The 15,432-nt window shown below is 36.7% G+C and overlaps 1 protein-coding gene across 2 annotated transcripts in view; it reads left to right on the plus strand.

Annotated features, from left to right (window-relative positions):
- The window catches only part of BEND5 (BEN domain containing 5), a 918,531-nt gene that overhangs the window by 711,365 nt on the left and 191,734 nt on the right, over positions 1–15,432 (plus strand). The gene's annotated exons all lie outside the window — the stretch shown is intronic.

Raw genomic sequence — 15,432 nt, forward strand, 5'->3', positions numbered from 1 at the left:
TCAGTTATAATCCAGCTCCCAGTTGGAATAAAAATGTAGGATATTTTTGCTTTGAATAACTTCCAAATGTTCCTATAGAAAACAAATAATCTGGTTAAACTTGCAGTGAGAGTTAAAGCCCAGTCCTAGGAAAGGAACAGCATTAGTAAATGTCCCAGCATTTGGTGAGTCCTCTGGGTGGATATTATTCTAGAGCATAGCAAAGAGTTGTTCAATTACACACACACACACACACACACACCTTTGGAAGTTTGGACTCACATCCACTGATTGCCATCGTTTCATAGGCACACATTCATTAGGATTGTTTTTATAATTGTTACTTACTATTACAGGAAATTGGTTGTTCTTAATACTTTGAGATATATATTATATTGGTTTATTAATATAGAAAATAATTCAGACTGGAACAATCTGGCAGTATAGATGGATGGATGGATGGATGGATGGATGGATGGAGAGATAGATAGATAGATAGATAGATAGATAGATAGATAGATAGATAGATAGATAGAGATAGACAGAAAGTCAGTCAGACAGACAGATGATAGATTAGCTAGATAGACAGAAAGATAGACAGATAATAGACGGCAAATAGATAGCTCGATAGCTCGATAGCTCAATAGCTCGATAGCTCGATAGATAGATCGATAGATCGATAGATCGATAGATCGATAGATGATAGATGATTGATAGATGATAGATGATAGATGATAGATGATAGATGATAGATGATAGATGATAGATGATAGATGATAGATGATAGATGATAGATGATAGATGATGATAGATGATTGATGATAGATGATAGATGATAGAGGCAGAGACAGACAGACAGACAGATGATAGATGATAGATAGACAGAAAGGCAGATAATAGATAGATAGATAGATGGATGGATAGATAAATACAATAGGTAGGTAGGTAGGTAGGTAGGTAGGTAGGTAGGTAGGTAGATAGATAGATAGATAGATAGATAGATAGATAGATAGATAGATAGATAGATAGATAGATAGATAGATAGATAGATAGATGCCCTGTTTACTAAGAGGCTCCTCTTTTACTCTTAAGTGCCTACAATTCAATCTGCACAGATTATACAATAATAGCAGAAGATATAAAAAGAAGATTTGGGTAGTTACTTTATACAAAACATAAATCTTTGAACATGCCAAATTCTCAAAGAAAAATCATTCAGGAAAAAAAATGGTTTATGAATGGGTCTCCTTGTGCCTTCTCCAGCATCGTCCAGTATCGTCTTCCACTTGTCTTCTCAGATGAGATGAAACTGAAATTCACTTGGCCTGGATCTTGTTTCTATAATCAAGGACTCAATTATTGTTAAGCCACTTCGTACCCACTTTTCTATCTACCAGTCAGTCTGCCAGTATTAACAGTTTCAGGATGCATGGTTGGCATGAAAATTTCATTGAAAGGGTTTTATTTCAGTTTCTTGGCGCTGGCAGTTCTTTCTTTTCTTTTTACTAAAAAGATAGACCAGTGCTATCATAAATAAACAGATTTGACTAGAGCAGTTTGGCGGTTATGAATTCCATGTCATGACAATTGTATTGCACATCTAAAATGAGCTTAAATCAAGAACAAATTAAATGCATACCAAACACTGAAAAACCTGTTTGCTTGTGCTTATTGCCTCAGTCTTTTTAAAAGAAAACAAAATTTACAGATGCTTACTTGAAGTAATGAAATAACAGAACCATTTATAAATCATTTTCAAAATAAAACCTATTAAATGTTCCCTTGTGATTTCTAGAATAGCTTATAAAGTAGAAAGTGAAAAACGACTTAACTTAAAGTGGAGGCAAAATAAATAGAAGGATTGACATGGTTTGAAGAACAAATGCGATCATAATTTGTCAAATATGCTTCAGAACATCTTTATTGCCACTTTCTTTGGATTAGAGATATCATTAAAGTCTTTTGTCAGAAGTCTTTTCATAACAAAATCTTCACCATCCCCTATTCTTTCTTCTGTAACTTTCATGCCATCCAATTAATTTTTGAATGACTTTGTAGTGCAGCCAGGACACAGAGACATTGCTTGGAATCACTGGGAAGCCACTGATAGTATTAGAGAAGTCACACTGAGAAACAGGACTCATTTAACTACATCAGAAAAAAGAGACTTTCAAGAGCCCTCAAGCTCTTGGGGTTCATTGATTAGAACAAGGAACTAGAGGGGCAGTTAATTTGTGCTCTTCAGTTTCATTCCCTCTATCTGCCTCTGAAGAACATCCCAGAAACAGATTAATCTACTTAATCAGGTCTCTGCATATTGGCATATCTTCCTGCCATAAACAAAAACAATGGTCCCAGCTTCAAAAAGTTCTTCCCTGCCATTAGGTAACTGTTTCTACAAAGTCAGGAAAAGTTATTCAGACCAGATGAAACATTTCCAAGATTAAGGTAAAATTGGTAGTCTAAATGTGAAACAAAATATGCACCTGTGTTTTTACGTGTGTCTTCCTCATCCTTCCTGAAAGTGAAGATAATTTTCTACAGTTTTAGAGGAAAAAATGAGATTGATTTCTCAATTTTTGTGAAGAGGGTACCTTGCTTAATTGTACCTAGAGGCTGAGGATTCCTCCATCTCTCGTTTCTTCAACCTCATAGAAACAAAACAATGCATCAGTTCATGGCATTTCAAGCTACAGTTGCAATTCTTTGGAAACTTAATGAGAATTATGCTATGTATAATTAATCATTTACCATAGAGACAGCCATCTCTATGGTAAATAAGAAAGGAGAAAAGGAGACAACCTTTTCCCCACTGTAACAAAAAGACTCAAGCACTCTGAAAGCCACTTTGATTGATTAATTATGTCAAACTCTTTATGCTTGGCCCATTTTAACATTATACTTGTATCTAACTAAACCTTTGTTTTATAACTCCCTCATCATTACAACCAAAAGTAAATAACCTTTTTATCAATTCTGTATTATAGGGAGTCCTTGGTGTGCAAGCCCAACATTTCTATTGCTAAATGAAACATTTGTTAAGTGAATTTTGCCTCATTTTACGACTTTTCTTGCTATAATTGTTAAGCAAATCACTGCAGTTAGTAACACAGTTGTTAAGCGAATCTGGCTTTCCCATTGACTTTGCTCGCCAGAAGATCGCAAAAGGTGTTCACATAGCCTAGGTTCAAAGCAGCTGTCATAAATATGAGTCAATTATCAAGCATCTGAATTTTGATCACGAAACTAGGGTGATGATGCAATGGTTATAAGTGTGAAAAATGATCATAAGTCACTTTTTTTCAGTGCCGTTGTAACTTTGAACATTCACTAAATGAACTGTTGTAACTTGAGGACTATCTGAACTTTCTTATTTCACATGAAGCATGAACAGAAGTTTCACACACTCGTCGAGGCTAGTCACATATAGAAGGCAGAACATCTACCTTTTGCAAAACCATAAAACAACCATGCCTTATGTATCATGAACAGACCTCTTCTTCTCATCCTTTTGAATCAATGGACCTTTTGGCTGTTCTTTTCCAAAAGCCAGGTTTACATAAAGTTTCTGCCTGGTGTACATATTACTGGTTCTTACCCTCCCAGCTTCACCCTTTACAATTATTTAGAAAATAATATGAAAACATTATGTCCCAAGATAAAAATAAGAGTATATCAGTGAAGAGACAGAATAACATGTTCTCTAGGTGGGAAACTAGATATTGAAAGTTGGGTTAAAAAGTTAATATCACTCAAGTCAAGCTTGACATCTGGTGATTAAATGGGCACGTCACCTGTCACATAATATTATATACAGGGAAGAGCTCATAGTAACCTGCCTGAGAAGGGATTTTTTTTAAAAAAATAATAACTTAGCAGCATCGTTGAGAAAATCTCCTTCACAGTCCAAGTCTTTGCTTGCATAAACAGCATTTTAATCCAATTTGCTATGGAAATCTCTATGATTTGAGTTATCGTGAACAGACAGCAAAGAAAGTACCGCAACAAAGCAAATATGTTGCCAGACTTTGATAAAAGTGTGAGACACTCACAGATTAGATAGGAATTTATGAATAGTCCCAGTTCCCCAACCACATATGAATTACCATAATGGAGAGCCTGTGAAAGGTCTCTCTTTATAGCGATATTTCAGAATTTAGTTCCACCCATAACTTTGAGGAGCAATGATCAATTGCTGAATAATGTTAATAATGGTGACTGTTATACCATTGGTTATCCATCTCCCTTAATTATATCCTCATTTTGCTTCACACTTCCATGATACAGATAAATAACCTATTTTATCCAGAGTGCTTTGAATCAAACTTACAGGCAGGATTTCTACTTTTTTTAATCTATTGTAAAATAAATTAAACTTTCCCCTTATTTCATATTGATCACTGATTTGAAAACAAGGAAGACTATTTGTCTTAGCCTTCCCTTTCTGTTTCATGTGAGCTGTCCACTCTTCTTCCTTCTGTCATGTTTCAGTGCTAATTAAATACTTACCCCATAATAATCATTGTGGGATATTCATATTGCAAAACAGCCTGGAGTGATGGTTAGGGAAATAGCTTTGCAACAATGCAATAAACTGGCATATTACCGGGCCAACTTCTGTTATAAATTTACCAAATTAGCTTCTACTCTGGAGACAAAAATGTTGACATAGGAAGAATATGGATTGTGTCACACCAGAACAGCATGTCTTCTCAAATGGAGGCATATTTGGATGCATTTTAGGTTCCTTGTGGTTTATTTGGGCTTTAGCCTGCATCATACCTGCTATCTATTCTTTGAAACAAACAAACTCCATTCTAATTTTATCTCTCCTTTTTATCTGCTAATTCCAAAATGGAAGGGCTAAAATCTGTCCGTGCAGCTGCAGTTTTGAAAAATTCCAACTGGGAGAGTCCTGGCAGCCTAATCAGAGATGCTGTTAATGAGGTTCACCCTTAAGCAAACTGTGATTACACATGCAGCTTTCCGAGAGGCTGTCTTCTTGTTTAATAATGTTTCATCACCTGGCATTCAGTTGGACCATTCAGTCCTTTGGAATATGACTGCTAACCAGCCATTTTTGTAAGCCACTCTTACATATTATTTGAAAAATGTGGGTCTTAACTCAAGAGAGCAGAGCATTTTTTTCTAATAAGCTTGAATTTTCCTGTCTGCAATCTGGAGTATTGTCTCCAAAAGTGACAGTGTGAATAACAGATGTCTTTCAGTTCATTATAATCTGATAAAGAAGATAGGGCAGCTTGGATGTGTTTGAAATGGGTATCAGGTCATAGACTTAATAAAGTTATTTTCACTGAGACAAAGATGTGAGAGGATTTTCTTTGATGTAACCTCAAAGCTCCAGAAAAGCCTCTTCTGGAGGGTGGAAGATATTAGAACAACTGGAGAACTATTTAGAAACAAAATGATGTGAAACAATAAAACCACTTCTTCTTGCTGTTAGAAGACACGGAGAAGCATATTAGACCATGAAGAAATTTCTGTGGATTGGAGGTCAAGTTTCAAGTTTCAAAGTTTTTACAACCCTATACTGTAATTTTTAGCATTACCCCTTTTACCTAACAATGTTAATGTTACCCTGATTTTTACAGTAGAACAAATACAGAACTTAAGATTGACTATACATTCACAGTAATTATTCCGCTATCCAGAATATGATAGCTGGGTTGGATCTATTGATTTACCCATTAAAAGCATTTTAGATATCAAATAGTCTTTCAGTCATTTAAAGTATGTTATATGCTGGTATAATAAGGTAAAATAGAGATAAAGGTTCCCCTTGCACATATGTTCCCAACTCTAGGGGGCACTGCTTATCTCGGTTTCAAAGCTGAAGAGCCAGAGCTGTCTGAAGATGTCTCCATGGTCATGTAACCGGCATGACTAAATGCCGAAGGTGCATGGAATGCTGTTACCTTCCCACCAAATGTGGTTCCTATTTTTCTACTTGCATTTTTTACGTGCTTTCGAGCTGCTAGGTTGGCAGAAGCTGGGACAAGTAACAGGAGCTCACTCCATTATGCGGTGCTAGGGATTTGAACCGCCGAACTGCTGACCTTTTCTGATCAACAAGCTCAGCATCTTAGCCACTGAGTCCCTATGCTGGTATAATATAATATTCTTAAATGACTGACTTGATAATTACAAACTACTTCCTATAGAAGTAGTATTATTTTATTTGTTTGGTAAAACATTTTAGAATTATTCTCCATATTTTTGAAGCCAGATCAATGTGCAATGTGTTCCACATTTTAAAACATATACTGCCTCTTGTGGGATTCCATTCTATGTTTGACTGGAAATATGAAAAACAGTGATAGCATTTCCGTCAAAAGTTTCTCCTTGTGAAATAAAATAAAGCAAGAAAAATTGTGATATTGTAAAGCTATGAACCTTACTATGGAAAAGTGTTTGTGGTTGTTTACATTTATATGCCACTTGTCTCATAGTTCGAGGCGACCATGAATGAGCAAATAAGCAGTGGAAGTGGGAGCAATTTCTGACTTCCTGTTTCCCTTCCCTACTGATTCTGCTTGGAGTGAGGAAGTTGATGGGGAAGCTGGCAGGGAAGTTTTCAAGTTGCTCAAGCAAGTGTCTCCTGTCGCTCTGTGCTCGTGCCACATGACCCCCCCCCCCCGTGCATCCCTGTGTACCCACCTCTTGTAACATTGTCCTGCACCTTCCCCACCCTGTGCTGTTTCCTTTCGCATCTTCCCTAACTTTCATCACCCTTCTCACTCACTCTGCCTCACTTGGTAGAAGCCACATAACTGCCTCCTGGCCATGGACTTGCAACTTCCTGCTGGCTTCCCCATTGACTTTACATGTGGGAAGCTGGCAGGGAGCCTCTGCAATGATGGTCTAAACTTGATCATCATGTTCCTGCCAGTTTCCCTATTGACTTATAGGAAGTTGTCAGGCAGTGTTAAAAAAAAAACAATCATATAAAAATATGGCTGGTTGAAATTTGAACTTTTAAAAATTTCAATCTTACAAGAGTAATTGGCTCCAGATTTTGGACTCGTTCTGTAAGTTAGCCTATCAAGGAATCTTAGTTCAAACATTGTTGCTGTATGATGCACTGTTTCACCCAATTAAAGCTTATTAGCAGACAAACAGACATGCAAGTTTTAGTAGTATATAGCTGGAGTTTGCAAATGTGCTCGCAGTCTTTTGTTGAATTGTATTTTTGCTTCCAGTTGCCATTTCCAATTGGATGGAACTCTTCAAATTAAATTTCAGATTTGAATGGAATTAACACTTTAGATGAAGCTGCAAATTAGAATTGGATATTTTCTGGTTCACATCTCTGTTGTGCTTATATTAGCTCAGCTTTTTTCTTTTTTTTCTTCAGAAAAACAATCATGGGATCTGTATTCATACGAAAGCTATTTGGATTTTAGAAAATATTGTGGATGCTAATGTCCAACAAGTATGCAAGAAAACATCCCAGAAATGAATGCTGCTATGATCTGTAAATTTTGTGTTAAAACATTTACATTCCTCGTGCACATATACAAATTCTATGGTGAAAAAGGCTCACCATTGTATACTCAGCTATGAAACTAAAAGACATTTATTAATGTAGATAAGTTTTCCTTGTAACATTAAATTAATAGTTATTTGAATGCAGGAGTGCCTCCATATGAATTATTTAAATCCTCATTCTCCTTTGACATAGATGCAGTCTGAAGTGGACTATAAAAATAGTATCTGGGTCTGTCCTTGAATAAACTGTCACTACTGATGGGCTGAAGTTACAATTCATCTTTGCTGATTTATTAATTACTTTTTTTTTCTTTGATTCTCTCCTACTAACTAATTTGAAGAGATGAGATTGGGCCTCCTTGTCAAACTCCCAACACAGAGTCATGTTGTGATTTTCTAACCTTTTGTAATAGAGTACAGTGATACATTGGTACTCATCTTTAATTGGTTCTGGGAGGCACGATGAGTACTAAAAATGATGAGTGTCAATGAACCACATGACTTACCACCTGACCCTTTGTTTCAGCTGGGAAGGACTTCCTGCCTATCCCTTTTCTTATGCCAGCACCCTTTCCATCATGACCGACTTCCTGTCCACCCTCTGCAGCTGTCCCACTCTTCCTTTTGCAGCAATCTTCCTGGCATGGCCAACTTCTCATCCATTCTCCATGGCTGTCCTCTTTTCCTATCGCAGTGCATTGACTATCAAGCAAACGACAAGTACAGGAACAACGTTTTCACATCGAAATGCATTGAGTACCAAATTCAACTAGTTTTGAAGCATTCAAGTTCTGAGGCACCCTTCTATTGGCTTTTCCTACAGACCTTTCTGGCAGTATTTGGTAGAACTACATTCTTCATGAGCCTCTGGGCATTGGTTTCTGGGATGTTGTGTATTCGATTACATTCTTTAATCTTCTAGTCCACAAACTGTAAGTTCAGTAAAACATAGGAATCCATTTTAATTGCTTCTAATCTGTGTGTTTGAATCCAGGGGAAAGTGGAAAGGTGATGGGAGAAATCCCTGTTCTATATAGCTCCTGCTTGTCTTATCATATCTTTGTATTTGTCAAATCTGATATGTGTTTTTTAATGTTGTACGCTGCCCTGAGTCCTTTGGGAGAAGGGTGGCATATAAATCCAATAAAACAAACAAACAAACAAACAAATCTGGATTGATATGAAGAAGTGGTTGTGCGTGAGTGTGTGTATCAGGACAATATCTGGTGGAAAAGGTTTAAGAAATGAGCAGATGAGTTAATGAGTGGCTAGCAAGAAATGTCCTCTTGTTTTGGAGATTTTTGAAAATTAGAATCTAGGTTTGGTTATTAAGTGAGGCTCAGAGTTCACTGTCCTTTTACAATGACACACTGTCAGATAACATGTTGCTATCATATCGTGGTCTAGGGCTGTCTTGTGAAGCCTATCAAAATAGGGGGGGGGAGTCAATGTTGTAGTTGTTCCACAGTTATTCAAAACTCCAAAAGAGGGCACCCTTCTTCTTATTCTTAACAAATGTGGGATGCTTCTGTCCATGTCTGTTTTATAATTACTGTTTGGATTGAACTGTGAGATTCTTTGTTTATATATATAATCAAGGTTGCCCCGGATGTGGAAAGGAAAAGCCAAAGTGGTTCCGGTGGGGACAAGAGCACTCAGGTTGGGACGCCTAAGCTGGGGGCGGTGGCTTCAACTGATTCTAGGAACAATGTCAGGGTTCTCTGCCCAGAAGAGTGCAGAACTAGGAAAGCTAATGAACTGCACAGAACCCACAAACCCCTAGAGGACTGCAGCTACTCAGATAAATATTCTTTAAGCATCCTATGTCAGCCGATTCAGCATCGGGCATGGGATAGTTTCTTCAATGATACAAAAATTAAAATAGAAATGCTGCCTAGACTATAGGACACCCTAAAGCTTGACATTTAGCAAAAGCCCTCCTCCTGACAGACATTGCTAGCCAATTAAAGTGAATCGAAGCATCTTATTGGGATCAACTTGACAGTTCATAGGGAAGTTAAACAAATAAAAGAAATCAAACTGAATGGCTGGAAGGTTTTCTTCACTTAATCCCTGACTACTGATAATATTTGGTTCCAAATTACATTGCTGAATACATTCCAGACATTTGACAAAATATTCTAGGCCCTAAATTGGGTTGGGTGCAGTTGGAGTATCTCTACTATGGTTGTTGGATTTAATATAACAATTCATACCTGACTTATACTTTTCCCCTTTTGTCTCATTAAAAATTACATGTACTAGTGACTTTGAGGAGTCTCTAGGGTCTGTGCTCAAGGATTCTGTGAGTGGCAACTGTGTTTGCATCTCTGCCCTACAAAGAGGCTTAATTGATCCATCTATTAATTTGATCTAGTCATTTTCTGTCATTCAAAATTTTCATTAGCACTCTAAGCACACATCTTTTGCCTTCAGTAAAGGTTTCACAAAATGTGTTAGTCTACATGGCCCAGATTAGGAAGTTTCATTTACTTGGTAATAATTTAACCATCCACTGAAAATTGGAATATATCCTCAACAAGCCTCTTCTGTATTATGTACTAAAGAGGCTCAGACGTCTGATAGGTCATCATAGCATCGTACTTAATTACATGAGCTTCCATTATAATTGCTTACAATTTGTGGAACATCATGGTAGTAACTTGTAAGATGATGCAACTGATCACAAAAAAAAGCAAAGAAGGAAACTGTTACAAACATACACCAATGCAGAGAAAAACTTTCTCCCACTTCAAGAAAAGGGAATAATAAATTGAAAGGATGGAGGCAGTTGAAGTAGGATGGGATGAAAAGATTTTGAATCTCCAGCCCTCCCCCAGCAAGTTATTAATTTCTACTCATTCTACAATGATTCTGGAATCCTGTGTACATTCTGGAAGTCATATTTATTCTGAGGTCCTGATCAAGAAATTAGTCTGGAACAGGAAACATGGCAGTCATCGTAAGAAGCAGTAGTCACGAAAAGGGGACAAACAGACAGATTTAGGGGGAAATTTAAGGGACAACAATTTAGGAGGAAGGCAGTGGGGAAGAACATTGGAAGGAACAACAAGTATTTTGTGTACTTGTTGGAATGATAGTTGGAAAGATAGGAGTGGAACTGAGACAGAATAATAGCATGATTAATTGAGGTCTTTAGTGCAGCCAAAATTCAGTAGTAGAAACTAAGAGGGTCTGATAGACCAGGGGTTACCAACCCCCGATCTGTGGTCTGGCACCAGTCTGTGACATGCCAGCAACCAGGCCATGCAAACGAGCAAATCCCCATCCATGGAGTGCAGGCAGCATGCAAAACCATACTCCCTTCGATCCATAGAAAAGCCTTTCTTCATGGAACTAGTTCCTCGGGCCAAGAAGGTTGGGGGCTACTATTATAGACCATGCAAAAAGTTCTTAGAGGACTACATTGGCCTGTTTCAAGGGAATTGTGCACATATGTTGTAGAGATCTCAAGTTAAAGTGGTCCTTTAAAGAGTCTGGAAATGAATAGATAAACAGTGAAGTTTGCTAACTATACTATGGCCATACAGGTTTTTATGTCTTTTGTGGATTTTTACACATTTCAATGCTTGCATATGATAATGCCTGGGTTTGTTTATTTGTTCATTTAATTTAGTATAGGTGTTCTCATTAGGTATAGGCTAACATTATGGAAATAAAGTAGGCCACCTTGTTTAATTTAGATTTGAGGTTATTGTCTTAAGACCTGTGGTTCTCAGATGTGATGTGATGTTATTGTCTTGAGACCTGTGGTTCTGGGACCCTATGCAGGAGCACTTACAGATGGAAGTCAAGAAAATCAAGACAATGGCAGCAACTATGTGATCAAACCCTTTTCATCTGCAATGCACATAAAAAAGGGAGTGGCTTTAATCACAAGTTCACAGCTGCCATTTTGTCTTTTTGACAGATATGCAGATATACCTTCATTGAGCAGTGTTTTCAGTTTCATTGCATCTCTGACATGCTTGCAGTGGTATATGCATTAAAGCTTATATTCAGATCCCTGCCTATAGATGCTGAATTTGAGTGTTCCTGTTTCTATTCCATCCTTTTAAGTTATATGTGGAACCCATTCTGGGGTGCTACTCAGCTTTCCATTGATCCATTTAATTTTTCTTTTGCCACATTTACCATAGTAGCTAGTAATGATGCTGAAAAGTGAGATTAATTTTCCTGAGTTAGATATTGATACAAAGAATAGAGAAATTTTAACTGGTGGTACTTATTCTGTGATTATGCTAAATGCCTCTCTCTCTCTTTTTTTTAATACCAGAGGATTGATTGCATCAAAAAGAAACAAATGCCTTTGTTTCCTGTTAGTTCCAACTATGGAATCAAGGTGCTTCTTGCTGATCACAGACTAATGTTGTACATGCTGCAAAATGACACAATTTCACCTTTGTGTAAACATGAGTTCTCCCATAAGTTAAGACAAAGAATAACGAGCACATGAGAGGAAGATAGACATTGCTACAGCTTTGTTTATATTTAACAGGAGAAAATGGAAGATTTTTTGTTAACTATCATATACTGTTTAAAGCTGATTCTACAAACATCTACTCCACCATGTGGCCTTCAGCAGCTAATGCTGTTCTGTCCACTCTGCCTTTGTTTTATGAAATTGTCTTTTGTGAACTCTTTTAGAGATATAATTTTACATAAGGAAAATGGTTGGCTAAAAAACAACCAAATGCCATGCCTTGTGACCAAATTGTCCTTGGGGATTTGGATTACATAAAAGGCACAATGAGAAATCTAACCAAGATACCTGTTCCTGCAATAGCACTTAGCTGCTCTGGTAAAAATCGTTGTTTACTCTGTAGAAACGGAATCTTATTTTTGGAATGTGGGGCAAAGCTAACTAGTTCATCACTTGCTTCTGAAGATCTCTTGGCAGTTCAGGAAAGAGATAACAAGATATGCTCACAGTGGTGACTCATTGGGCTTTGGGTGGTTTTAAAATGTCTTACAATGGGGTCCCACTTCTGGTTGCAATTAAAGCTTTTATATAAAATGCATAAAGCATGCTGTAGCAACATTATTTGCTGCCTCTTTACAAACAGCTATCAGTTCTCAGCACTGAAAAGCACACCATAGCACTGGGATCCATTCGACATAGAGGTTCATTGCAAATGATTTAAATCCCACTATACTGTGGCTAAAATAGTAAATAAAGAGACCACAAAATAATAAGAAATTAGGTGTGAATTTAACCTGAACAAGTAACAACATGAATATCTGTCAAGTAAAGTTGGCCAAGACCAGATTCTCCACCTTGAACATTCATTTTGGTAACTCATCCCAACTCATCTGAACTCTAGCATGTTATTTTGGAAGTTTGGAGACTTGAATTCTCATTATCTAATCTGGGGGGAAAAATGACTGTTTTGGTTTCATTACTTTTTCAAAACAGAGTATAATAGGATCTGCAGGAAATTCAGAACATTTTAAATGGAGACATCGTGCCAAATTGAATAAAAAGTTAGTGCAGGACATTTGAGCTACGTCCCTTTATGGTTTTTAAAATCCATATAACATTATTGTTTCAACAGAACAGAATGAAATCTGCAGGGGAAGTTCATTTTGTTTAAAATGACAAAAAATTACTGTCTCTCTGAGTAGATTAGAATTAACTACTTGGGGTAGGCTCTGGGGAGATTAATTCGCTATACAAAACTCCTAATTTCTTCACATAATTCTTTGTGTAAAAGAAAGCATTGTTCTTAAGACAGCCAGATGGTAAGACTTCCACAAAACTTCTTACAACTTCTACAGTAAGTGAATGCCGTAGAAAACAATGAGACAAAGAAAAGGCTCAAATTTTAAAATCACTCTTTTTGATAGGCAGTTCCTGTTTTTCCGATAACACCACTAAGTTTCTGAACTACTCTGAACATCATAGCAGAGCTTATAAAGCAGAGGACTTTGAACCAAGAATAGGACCAGTGAATTAAGAAATATTCTATTTCTCTCGTGGCCTTTGTGCCAACGCAGTCTTATTTACAGATTATTTAGAAATGTATAGGGCTTGCAAATGTGAGCTCTGGACATAGTGATTTGGGGGACGTGATTATATGATACAAATTAATGGAAGTGAGTTTTAGCCCTGGGTTCATTTGTCTGGAAGGTATTTCTATTTTGATATGGACCAATAGGCAGGCATCTTGTGACCTTCCCATCCTTGAATAACATATCATTTACTAATGGCTGATAGAAATTCAAAGAGATTGTGCAAAATGCATATTATTTCTGAGAGTGAATGTCAAAATAATCGCTGCTCTAAAGTGCCCAATGTCCCTGCGATCAATAGCTTCAGAAAAAGGTTATTGCAAATAATAGATTGATGTTTTAATGAAGAAAAATACTGTATGTAGTCTTTTAGGTATTACTTTATTTCATTTTTATTTTATTCCATCCAATGTCTTTTGTTACTATAAGTTATACATTTATCACCTGTCCAGCAGAACTCATGTCTCGAAATAAAGCAATGTACAGTTTTGTCCCCTTTAGGGAATATGGGGTGCTTCCCTTCTCCCTCTCCTTATTTAGTTTGAAATTCCAAGTCTTAACACAAGTGCCGTTGTGGATTTGTACTTGTGGGGCTTGTGGGGGATATTATCTACGCGTTCACCAAGTGCTGATCCAATGAACTGGCATTTCCTCACAAAGCAGATGAAGAGTCTATACAGTTCTTTTTGTAATAAATCATGGCTGTGAAAAAGGATTTCTTTAAGTCCTTTAGTCCATTCTTCTCCACCTCACTCACCTTCAGGGAATAGGTCTATAAGAAACTCCTAAGGCATAGAGTCGGTAGAAGAAATAAAAGGCAGCAGAATCAAAAGAAGAAAAGTCAGAGGTTCCGGTGATTTTCTGTTGATTGAATACTCTTGAAAGCAAGGCAGGATAGTAAGAAAAATAAGCAAACTAAAAATAAATCACATCTTCAAGCATGTTATTAGATCAACAATAGCAAGCAGCTGAGGGCCCTTTCAAGAGAAAATGATACCTAGAGAGCGAAGTATAAGAATTGCTTCTTACAGGGCACTTTATACATAAGTGCACAGTATACATGCACCTTGTCACTGTACAAGATTGTTTCAGATGTAACTTTCGTAGTCATAGGTTCAACTCTTCTTCAATGTTCATTTATAACAATCTTAAAGGAATCTTACATTTGAAACAACAATATCACTTTCATACTGTCACACTTGTACAGTCAAGTTGTGCCTATGCAAGGTAGAAATAGTTTTAAGAAGCTTAAGGGCTGCATGGATACAAATCTATAGTTTAATGTGGGTTGATCATATCTTCTCTTAGTCTTGAGCATTAACAGATTAATTTTCTATTAATTAATAGATAAGCATTAATTATCCCTCCTAAAATTCCAGTCACCAATTGGTTTTAGATGAGTAGAAGACTGTCTTTCTAATAATACCATAATACTAAAGTCCATAATACTCTTTGCCAATATCATATTTGGGCTGCAAAAATTCGTATGACCACTAGATAGAAATAAAGAGACCAAGATGCTATACCTATTGCCATCAAGTGGTCAACTGAATTTTTGCAATTTATTCTCTGCATTTTGGAGTGACTTGTGTGACTTGAGAACATTAGTGCAATGCTGGAGGAACAAAGCTTCCATGTTGATATGGGTGCTGACTTCCAGTTTCTACTCATAATTATGGATTATTACCCCAGTGTTATAGGTTGGCCACTGATATTTAAACGTTTTCTATATGTATTCACAATCATCATTGTCCTTTATTATGGTCATAGACATCAATCAAAAGTAAATATATATTATTTCATTGTGGCTTCCTGTTTGGTAAATAGCTTTCATACTGCATCTTAAGGTTAAGCAATTTAATGAGGTATAAGTTGTTTTACAAACTGTTTAATTTTTCTTTTAATATAGCT

Source organism: Natrix helvetica (genome assembly GCF_964273705.1).
Source record: "Natrix helvetica genome assembly, chromosome: 3".
Lineage (NCBI taxonomy): Eukaryota > Metazoa > Chordata > Lepidosauria > Squamata > Natricidae > Natrix > Natrix helvetica.